Here is a 12,141-nt window from a genome sequence, read left to right as displayed (position 1 = left end):
CCAAATGATCAGAAACGGAGCGAAAACCCTAATTCCACTGCCATAACTTTTTGTATCCACGAGATCCCACCTTGGGGCCTGTTCCGGAGCTCCGTCGGAGGGGGCATCGATCACGGAGGGCTTCTTCATCAACACCATAGCCCTTCCGATGAAGTGTGAGTAGTTTATCTTAGACCTACGGGTCCATAGTTAGTAGCTAGATGGCTTCTTCTCTCTTTTTGGATCTCAATACAATGTTCTCCCCCTCTCTTGTGGAGATCTATTCGATGTAATCTTCTTTTTGCGGTGTGTTTGTTGAGACCGATGAATTGTGGGTTTATGATCAAGTCTATCTATGAACAATATTTGAATCTTCTCTGAATTCTTTTATGTATGATTGGTTATCTTTGCAAGTCTCTTCAAATTATCAGTTTGGTTTGGCCTACTAGATTGATCTTTCTTGCAATGGGAGAAGTGCTTAGCTTTGGGTTCAATCTTGCGGTGTCCTTTCCCGGTGACAGTAAGGGCAGCAAGGCATGTATTGTATTGTTGCCATCGAGGATAACAAGATGGGGTTTTCTTCATATTGCATGAGTCTATCCCTCTACATCATGTCATCTTTCTTAAGGCGTTACTCTGTTTTTAACTTAATACTCTAGATGCATGCTGGATAGCGGTCGATGAGTGGAGTAATAGTAGTAGATGCAGGCAGGAGTCGGTCTACTTGTCTCGGACGTGATGCCTATATACATGATCATGCCTAGATATTCTCATAATTATGCTCAATTCTGTCAATTGCTCAACAGTTATTTGTTCACCCACCGTAGAATACTTATGCTCTCGAGAGAAGCCACTAGTGAAACCTATGGACCCCGGGTCTATCTTTATCATATCAATCTCCTACTACTTAGTTGTTTACTTTGCTATTTAATTTGCCTTTACTTTACTTTGCATCTCTATCATAAAAATACCAAAAATATCATATCTATCAGATCTCACTCTCGTAAGTGGCCTTATAGGGATTGACAACCCCTATTTGCATTGGTTGTGAGGATTTATTTGTTTTGTGCAGGTACGAGGGACTTGCACGTAGCCTCCTACTAGATTGATACCTTGGTTCTCAAAAACTAAGGGAAATACTTACGCTACTTTGCTGCATCATCCCTTCCTCTTCGGGGAAAACCAACGCAGTGCTAAAAGAGGTAGCAAGAAGGATTTCTGGCGCCGTTGCCGGGGAGGTCTACGCAAAAGTCAACATACCAAGTACCCATCACATACCCTTATCTCCCGCATTACATTATTTTCCATTTGCCTCTCGTTTTCCTCTCCCCCACTTCACCCTTGCCATTTTATTCGCCCTCTCTCTCTCCATCCTCCCTCTCTTTCTCTATTTGCCTCTTTTTCCCGTTTGCTTTTTGTTTGCTTGTGTGTTAGTTTGCTTGCTTGTCATGATGGCTCAAGATAATACTAAATTGTGTGACTTCACCAATACCAACAACAATGATTTTATTAGCACTCCGTTTGCTCCTCTTACCGATGCTGAATCTTGTGAAATTAATGCTGCTTTGCTGAATCTTGTTAAGAAAGATCCGTTCTCTGGCCTTCCTAGTGAAGATGCCGCTACCCATCTAAATAGCTTCGTTGATTTGTGTGACATGCAAAAGAAGAAAGATGTGGATAATCATATTGTTAAATTGAAGCTATTTCCTTTTTCGCTTAGAGATCGTGCTAAAGCTTGGTTTTCGTCTTTGCCTAAAAATAGTATTTTGATCATGGAACAAGTGCAAAGATGCTTTTATCTCTAAGTATTTTCCTCCCGCTAATATCATCTCTCTTAGAAACGATATTATGAATTTTAAGCAACTTGATCATGAACATGTTGCACAAGCTTGGGAGAGAATGAAATTAATGATACGTAATTGCCCTACTCATGGTTTAAATTTGTGGATGATTGTTCAAAAAATTTATGCCGGATTGAATTTTGCTTCTAGAAATCTTTTAGATTCGGCCACGGGAGGCACTTTTATGAAAATCACTTTGAGAGAAGCTCCTAAACTCCTAGATAATATCATGGTTAATTATTCTCAATGGCACACTGAAAGATCTACTAATAAAAAGGTGCATGCGATAGAAGAAATTAATGTTTTGATTGGAAAGATGGATGAACTTATGAAATTATTTGCTAATAAGAGTGTTTTTTCTGATCCTAATGATATGCCCTTGTCTACTTTGATTGAGAATAATAATGAATCTATGGATGTGAATTTTGTTGGTAGGAACAATTTTGGTAACAATGCGTATAGAGGAAATTTTAATCCTAGGCCTTATCCTACTAATCCCTCTAATAAGTATGGTATTTCCTAACAAAAATTCTTATGGAAATTATAATAAGATGCCCTCTGATTTTGATTCTAATATTAAAGAATTTATTACTTCGCAAAAGAATTTTAATGCTATGATTGAAGAAAAATTGCTTAAGATTGATGATTTGGCTAGGAACGTTGATAGAATTGCTCTTGATGTTGATTCTTTGAAACTTAGATCTATTCCACCTAAGCATGATATCAATGAGTCTCTCAAAGCCATGAGAATTTCCATTGATGAGTGCAAAGAAAGAACCGCTAGGATGCGTGCTAAGAAAGATGCCTTTATAAAAGCGTGTTCTTCTAGTTCCTATGAAAATAATGATGAAGATCTAAAAGTTATTGATGTGTCCCCTATTAAATCTTTGTTTTGAAATATGAATCTTGATAATAATAGGACTAAATATGATCCACCTTTACCTAGAAGGCATTCTAAGAATTCGGAATTTGTTGATCTTGATGTTAAAATTGATAAAAGTTGGATTGAAGAAATTAAAACCCTAGATGTTGCTAAACCCACTATTATGGATTTTAAGGAATTTAACTATGAAAATTGCTCTTTGATTGATTGTATTTCCTTGTTGCAATCCGTGCTAAATTCTCCTCATGCTTATAGTCAAAATAAAGCGTTTACTAAACATATCGTTGATGCCTTGATGCAATCTTATGAAAAAAAACTTGAATTAGAAGTTTCTATCCCTAGAAAACTTTATGATGAGTGGGAACCAACTATTAAAATTAAAATTAAAGATCATTAATGCTATGCTTTATGTGTTTTGGGTGCTAGTACTGTTTCCACGATTCCAAAGACTTTGTGTGATTTGTTAGGTTTTCGTGATTTTGATAATTGCTCTCTAAACTTGCACCTTGCGGATTCCACTATTAAAAACCTATGGGAAGAATTAATGATTTTCTTATTGTTGCAAATAGGAATTATGTGCCCGTAGATTTTATTGTTCTTGACATAGATTGCAATCCTTCATGTCCTATTATTCTTGGTAGACCTTTTCTTAGAACGATTGGTGCAATTATTGATATGAAGGAAGGAAATATTAGATTCCAATTTCCATTAAGGAAAGGCATGGAACACTTTCCTAGAAAAAAGATTAAATTACCTTATGAATCTATTATGAGAGCCACCTATGGATTGCCTACCAAAGATGGCAATACCTATATCTATTCTTGCTTATTCTGCCTAGCTAGGGGCGTTAAACGATAGCGCTTGTTGGGAGGCAACCCAATTTTATTTTTATTCCTTGCTTTTTGCTCCTATTTAGTAATAAACTAGTCGTCGACCCATGCAAGATGCACGGGCTAGTCATTTTGAGAACACATGAAGAAATTAATAGGTTATCCGGTACACATAGATTTTCATAATGAAATATATAAAATTCTAAAATTCACCTATTAAATATTAGTAATGAAATAATTGAACAAATTGCTTAACATATAAGAAAATGTGTGAAATTTGTTATCTAGGAGAAGTACATTGGCTTATACAACGAAACTCATAAGACAACTATGCACCCATAGCATCAAGATGTTCATAGACCATGGAACATTTTTTAAACACTTAAATTATATTTGGAAGTATGTTAGGTAATTATACTCGCAATATACATCGAACTCAAACAGTTTGACTGTTTCTTATCATTAAGTAAAATATTCTCAAATGGTACTTATAAAAATCAATCATCTGTCCAAACAAAATTTGAAAGGGCAATCTCTAAAAAGAAAATGGAATAAGTGTGTGCCATTAACAATGCAACAAAATTACAAACCATCTTCTAACAAAATAGTACACCACAGATAAGAACCCACAATGAATTAGTATATAACACAAACTAAAATACCTATGGTCAGATCAATTGACAAAAAACTATTGATGCATTAATGTTTCAGTACACCAAACCATGGAACAGAATAGAAGCCAAAGGAACAATTTTCAATTTGTAGTATGTGGATAAACATAGTTGCAGTTTTATAATCAAATAGTAAAATTTTATTTAAATGAGAACAAAAAACATGATAAATGTCGGCTCCTACAAATTAGCAAGAAAATAACAAAATGGATAATAATCTGACCAAACTCCTAGCAAGTGTTTGCCAACATGCTAGCCTTAGCATCAGATAGCATAGCTTCGGCAGGGAGTTGATTTCTCTGTCCAGCACATAGACATTGCCATGTACCTGTTTATATATTAGCCCGGCACCTGAGAACCACGTGAGTTGATTCCCTTACCAGTCATGATAGTCCAATGGTACCATAACAAAGCTAGGGATATGTTAAATTCAACTAACATATGGAAAGTTATTATATTCTATAAGTTAGAGTACCATCCGGTTTATTTGAACAACTTATTAAGGAGGTAATATATGCATCCATTGTAAATAGAAATCAATCTCAAGGCGGAAGGATCTGCTCGTAACTAATGAGTGTGTGTATCTATATGTTTGCATCGGATAAAATCCAGTGGAAGCATATCACATCATTGTTCCAAGAAACTGAAAAGGTAAGAGCACATATTAAACTCTAACGGCTACTGCTCAAATAAACGTTCAGTGTTGTATACAAATTTAGTACTATCATGTCGCTTCTAAGTATGCTTAGGCATGTCGACATGGGGATGATATTGCAACAGTAAATGTGTAAACAGTGTAATCATTGCTTTAATATTTCCTTACCTTTTAGTAAATCAGTAACAATTATACGGCTGCATGCATCTCCCAGATGCAGAGGCCGGGGGTACATCCTCCTTTTCTAAAAAAAATTAACAATTCGCCATATTCTTGCATCTAAAGTTATTGGATAAGCTGCGCAGACTGGTCTAATTCATCTGCATAAGTGATGTCAAAGCGAGTAAATGGTAAAATGAAGAGAACCAAATAGAGCAATAGTCAGTAGATGCTAATTGAAAAAAAATGGTCTGGGTTGTCGAGCAATGTGATCATTCTTAGAGTGGTTTGAAGTCTACAAATATCTCAATGCAGCATGAGAAAATCAAATCAATGAATCGAAAATGCGCGCCATAGTTATTTGGCACAATCGTCGACAATACACATATGTAAAAAAAAAAAGTACAACTCTTGTACGAATTAGTTTATTTATATAGATGAAGTCAGTGCTAAGCTGCTGAAAATAAATACTGTTTAACCTAAAAGAGGGTTGACATAATAAACTAAATTCTGACTTTAGCATTTTTGTAAATTAAATTATCCAAATCTCAATTGACTGAACAGAGCATAACAGTAAATCCAATGCAGTATTTAGCCAAAGATCCTTTTTTCAGATTTACTTCTATACAAAGGATCAATGTATGCACGACACATACCTATTAGACTTTACGGAAGAATGAAATAAACAAAAGGAGAGAAGATGAGGGTGAATATATAGAATCAACATAGCAAACAGTCACTTGGCTGCCCTACACATTCACTGAAGATGAGTACATGTGCGTATTGCTCCTGACTGAAGCATCGGCCATCAACTATTATTGTATACCTGTGCAAGTTGTGTAGCCGGCAAGCAGTAGTAGGCCTAGCCCGATCCTCGTCGGGTAGTAATCACCAAGGGCAACAATATATGCTCAAGTCAGCTAGGCGGCTGCACTAAACTGTCTCCATTGGGGTTGACACATCTATACGGTTACTGCTCAACTAAACAATTTTGCTTTGATGGAGAATCCATCGGTTCAGCAATGGTGAATCCATGGCATGGAGCAGGGAGGCTAAAGTAAATCTTACTTCCTCGATGGATGGACGCATCCTGATGTGTGATGTAGGGTAAACAATCCTGCTTTGATGAAGAGCCTAACGGGCGCTGCGGTGGAAAGAGGAGAAAAGCGGCGGCTAGACCCACACCACGAATCGGAGAACCTAAGGGCTTTACGAAGGAACGATGCAGGGTTGGGATACCTCACGTCTTCACAGGGATCGTATGGAACTCTTTTTCTTTTTTGAATCTACCGGACTCTTTTATTTATAGATATAGTCGCACGACATTGTTTTTTACCTAAATTGCAGAAACTGAAGAGAGTAAAACTTTTATATAACAGATCAAAGGAACATGAATTTTGAAGATTATTCAAGGCGCAAATCAAAAGTAAGGAGTATGAAAATTGAATCAAATCTTGGTTTTCCTGTTACTGTAAGCAATATAAACTGTATGCATACTCTCACAACATGATTCAAACGGTACAGAAAATCTCTAGAAAATAATTGGATAGAAGATGCTTCGCTAATCCGAATCCAATGGTAAAGTTGTGATGGATTCAAGTATAAATCAGGAAAAGAATAAAATAGCTGAACTTAATTTTTTTACCACATGGTTGCGACATGCATGACATGATAAAGAGCCATATCATTGCCTCTCTCATCTCACACATTACACTCTCAGTTTTCTTCCATGTCACCAAAAGGGGAATACTCTTTTTGTCATTAAGATTGATAATAATCAATTCATATTATTGATGACAGAAAGGCCTATTCCAACCTTCTAGCGAACAAACAACTACCACAACCACAACTTGGTACAATTTAAGAACCATAAGAAGTCAGAATAAGAAAAACTTATGCAAACAGGGAGAAAGAAGTACACATTTGGGTACAATTGGAGAGGAGCAGTACAGAGCACTTGTGCTGTTTGCTTAAAGTGTTGGAGCATGTACCCTTGGATCTCCCCAAATGCAAATACGGATCCGTTGAATGCTTATAAAATGATTCACGTGTTGGTCCGGATTGAGCTCTTCTTTAACTGAGATGATCCGTCGAGTTGCGACGTACTTTCTGGTCAAAGAGATATGTAAAGACTGGCTCCATTTGCTCCCTGTTGCGATGTTGCTGAATCGATCTCCAAGTATATAGCTAGCTTGTGAAAAACAAATTAATCAACCGGCAATAACACACCCCAAAATACATAATGCCAGAATCTATCTATGGCCGAAAACAAATAACGATATGTGTACATGCATGCATTGTACGTGAATCAATCAGCTACTTGCCATGTACTTACCTGCTTTCGGCATCCGGTCAGTTCAAAAAGTAGTCGAATTAGCTTCCATAGGTGCGTAATCGCTGGAAAGAACTCTGCCTGTTGCATCGGCTATGTCGGGCTGTGCCACCAGGACATCGGTCAGAATTTGGAATCCTTCTTCATCAACCATAGACATCCCGGAGAGTAGTAGACATGTTAGACGTTGATGGGGAGATTGGATCGGAGGCCTCCAACAAATCTTGGTATGATTCAACGGCTTAGAACCAACAGGAGGATCACATCAATGCATCCATGTATGGAAAACCCATAAGTAGCCATCTATGTGTCAGATGTTCTAGATCAAAGTAGCGTATGATTTGACTTTGAAGAGGAGATAATCGTTACCTGAGATCATCGATATTTGTGTCGGAGCAAGAAATAGCTGCAGAATATACTACGGGATATCAATGTAGTGTGGCCGATCTAGATGAGGAACTCAAATTTTAGGTAGTAAGGTGTTGATCAATTGGATCCATGTCGCGAAACTCGTTTTCTTCAGGTTGGAGAGAGATGATGGTTTCCTTTTCATCAAGAAAGAGAGAGATTGGAGAGAGGAAGCGTTGGTGGAGAGAAACATACGGGGGAGAGAGAGAGAACAGAGAGAGAGGAGCATAGGGGAAGAGAGAAAACGGATAAATAATGGAACGTGAGAGAACTGAGAGATAAAGGAACGTGTGTTTCCACGGGGAGAGGGAGAATAAAGGAATATGGAGGGCTGCGTATGTTAGGATTTTTTCTAGTTACAAACAAAAAGGTTTGTGGGCCTTTTAATAGTTTTTTTTGAGAATTATATAATAGAGTTTTTTTTAATGCAGGATTTTCTGAGTCGATCTACACCGTAATAATTTGGTCCCACCAGATTAACGGCTCGTAAATTCTAATTATTATGAGAATTTCTAAGGAGTCACAAATTAGTATAGGTATAGATAGATAAATTATATAGCCTCTGTGTTGGTTGTGCTTTTTGTGTTTAATTAGTGTTTGTGCCAAGTAGAACCGTTGGAAAGACTTGGGGAAAGTCTTATTGAACTTGCTGTAAAAAACAGAAACTTTAGTGCTCACGAGAACTGCTGTCATTTTTATTTGGAGAGTGATATTTAGTTAATTATTTTTGAAGATGATTAATAGATAAATTCCTCATGTCCAGCAATTTATTTTAGAATTTTTGGGGTTCCAGATCTTGCGCTAGCTACAGATTACTACAGACTGTTCTGTTTTTGACAGATTCTGTTTTTCGTGTGTTGTTTGCTTATTTTGATGAATCTATGGCTAGTAAAATAGTTTATGAACCATAGATAAGTTGGAATACAGTAGGTATAACACCTATATAAATAAAGAACGAGTTCATTACAGTACCTTGAAGTGGTCTTTTGTTTTCTTTCGCTAACGGAGCTCACGAGTTTTCTACTTTAAGTTTTGTGTTGTGAAGTTTTCAAGTTTTGGGTAAAGAATTGATGGATTATGGAACAAGGAGTGGCAAGAGCCTAAGCTTGGGTATGCCCATGGCACCCCCAAGATAATATAAGGACACCTAAAAGCCAAAGCTTGGGGATGCCCCGGAAGGCATCCCCTCTTTCGTCTACTTCTATCGGTAACTTTACTTGGAGCTATATTTTTATTCGCCACATGATATGTGTTTTGCTTGGAGCGTCTTGTGTTATTTGAGTCTTTGCTTGTTAGTTTACCACAATCATCCTTGATGTACACACCTTTTTAGAGAGCCATACATGATTTGGAAATTGTTAGAATACTCTATGTGCTTCGCTTATATCTTTTGAGTTATATAATTTTGCTCTAGTGCTTCACTTATATCTTTTAGAGCACGGTGGTGGATGTGTTTTATAGAAACTATTGATCTCTCATGCTTCACTTAGATTATTTTGAGAGTCTTAATAGCATGGTAATTTGCTAAAAAACCTAATATGCTTGGTATGCAAGATTAATAATAAAACTTTCTTATGAGTGTGTTGAATACTAAGAGAAGTTTAATGCTTTATAATTGTTTTGAGACATGGAAGTAATAATATCAAAGTCGTGCTAGTTGAGTAGTTGTGAAATTGAGAAATACTTGTGTTGAGGTTTGCAAGTCCCGTAGGATGCACGTATGGTAAACGTTATGCAACAAATTTGAAACATGAGGTGTTATTTGATTGTCTTCCTTATGAGTGGCGGTCGAGGACGAGCGATGGTCTTTTCCTACCAATCTATCCCCCTAGGAGCATGCGCGTAGTACCGAGGTTTTTGATGACTTGTAGATTTTTGCAATAAGTATGTGAGTTCTTTAGGACTAATGTTGAGTCCATGGATTATACGCACTCTCACCCTTCCATCCTTGCTAGCCTCTTCAGTACCGTGCATTGCCCTTTCTCACATTGAGAGTTGGCGCAAACTTTGCCGGTGCATCCAAACCCCGTGATATGATACTCTTTCACACATAAACCTCCTTATATCTTTCTCAAAACAGCCACCATACCTACCTATTATGGCGTTTCCATAGCCAGTTCCGAGATATATTGCCATGCAACTTTCCATCATTTCGTTCATCATGACACATTCATCATTGTCATATTGCTTAGCATGGTCATGTAGTTGATATAGTATTTGTGGCAAAGCCACCGTTCATAATTCTTTCATACATGTCACTCTTGGTCCATTGCATATCCCAGTACACTGCCGGAGCCATTCATATAGAGCCATCTTTTGTTCTAGTATCGAGTTGTAATCATTGAGTTGTAAATAAATAGAAGTGTGATGATCATCATTTTCTAGAGCATTGTCCCAATTGAGGAATATAAAAAAAGAGAAAGGCCACAAAAAAGGCCCAAAAAATGAGAGAAAAAGAGAGAAGAGACAATGTTACTATCCCTTGCCACACTTGTGCTTCAAAGTAGCACCATGATCTTCATAGTAGAGAGTCTCTCATATTATCACTTTCATATACTAGTGGGAATTTTTCATTATAGAACTTGGCTTGTATATTCCAACAATGGGCCTCCTCAAGTGCCCTAGGTCTTCGTGAGTAACCAAGTTGGATGCACACCCACTAGTTTCTTTTGTTGAGCTTTCATACATTTATAGCTCTAGTGCATCCGTTGCATGGCAATCCCTACTCCTTGCATTAACATCAATCGGTGGGCATCTCCATAGCCCATTCATTAGCCTCGTTGATGTGAGACTTTCTCCTTTTTGTCTTCTTCACATAACCCCCCTCATTATATTCTATTCCACCTATAGTGCTATGTCCATGGCTCGCGCTCATATATTGCGTGAAAGTTTATAGGTTTGAGATTACTAAAGTATGAAACAATTGCTTGGCTTGTCATCGGGGTTGTGCATGATGATAGCATTCTTGTGTGACGAAAATGAAACATGACTAAACCATATGATTTTGTAGGGATGAACTATCTTTGGCCATGTTATTTTGAGAAGACATAATTTCTTAGTTAGTATGCTTGAAGTTTTATCATTTTTATGTCAATATGAACTTTTGTCTTGAATCTTTCGGATCTGAATATTCATACCACAATTAAGAAGAATTACATTAAAGTTATGCCAAGTAGCACTTCGCATCAAAAAATTCTGTTTTTATCATTTACCTATTCGAGGACGAGCATGAATTAGGCTTGGGGATGCTTGATACGTCTCCAACATATCTATAATTTTTGGTTGCTCCATGCAATATTATCTACTGTTTTAAAACATTATTGGGATTTATTATCCACTTTTATATTATTTTTGGGACTAACCTATTAACCGGAGGCCCAGCCCAGAATTGTTGTTTTTTGCCTGTTTTATGGTTTCGAAGAAAAGGAATATCAAACGGAGTCCAAACGGAATGACACCTTCGGGAACGTGATTTTCTCATCGAATACAACTCAGGAGACTTGGACCCTACGTCAAGACACGTAACAGGAGGCCACAAGGTAGGGGGCACGCCTACCCCCCCCAGGCGCGCCCTCCACCCTCGTGGGCCCCCTGTTGCTCCACCGACGTACTTCTTCCTCCTATATATACCCACGTACCCCCAAACGATCAGAAACGGAGCGAAAACCCTAATTCCACTGCCATAACTTTTTGTATTCACGAGATCCCACCTTGGGGCCTGTTCCGGAGCTCCGCCGGAGGGGGCATCGATCACGGAGGGCTTCTTCATCAACACCATAGCCCTTCCGATGAAGTGTGAGTAGTTTATCTTAGACCTACGGGTCCATAGTTAGTAGCTAGATGGCTTCTTCTCTCTTTTTGGATCTCAATACAATGTTCTCCCCCTCTCTTATGGAGATCTATTCGATGTAATCTTCTTTTTGCGATGTGTTTGTTGAGACCGATGAATTGTGGGTTTATGATCAAGTCTATCTATGAAGAATATTTGAATCTTCTCTGAGTTCTTTTATGTATGATTGGTTATCTTTGCAAGTCTCTTCAAATTATCAGTTTGGTTTGGCCTACTAGATTGATCTTTCTTGCAATGGGAGAAGTGCTTAGCTTTGGGTTCAATCTTGCGGTGTCCTTTCCCGGTGACAGTAAGGGCAGCAAGGCACGTACTGTATTGTTGCCATCAAGGATAACAAGATGGGGTTTTCTTCATATTGCATGAGTCTATCCCTCTACATCATGTCATCTTGCTTAAGGCGTTACTCTGTTTTTAACTTAATACTCTAGATGCATGCTGGATAGCGGTCGATGAGTGGAGTAATAGTAGTAGATGCAGGCAGGAGTCGGTCTACTTGTCTCGGACGTGATGCCTATATACATGATCATGCCTAG

General features: G+C 37.8%; 1 long non-coding RNA gene across 1 annotated transcript; it reads right to left on the bottom strand.

The window, feature by feature from the left end:
* Nucleotides 1-6,634: 6,634 nt before the first annotated feature.
* LOC147991542 (uncharacterized) lies at nucleotides 6,635-7,922 on the bottom strand. The gene is made up of 3 exons (XR_015613941.1): nucleotides 7,720-7,922; nucleotides 7,354-7,591; nucleotides 6,635-7,205 (listed from the first exon to the last, which is right to left on the bottom strand). It is a non-coding gene; the product is annotated as an uncharacterized LOC147991542 (long non-coding RNA).
* Between the last annotated feature and the right edge of the window lie 4,219 nt (nucleotides 7,923-12,141).

This window comes from Triticum urartu, chromosome 1A (genome assembly GCF_056163025.1).
Source record: "Triticum urartu cultivar PI428250 chromosome 1A, HENAU_Tu73, whole genome shotgun sequence".
Classification (NCBI taxonomy): Eukaryota; Viridiplantae; Streptophyta; class Magnoliopsida; order Poales; family Poaceae; genus Triticum; species Triticum urartu.
This window is presented reverse-complemented; position numbering and strand designations above follow the sequence as displayed.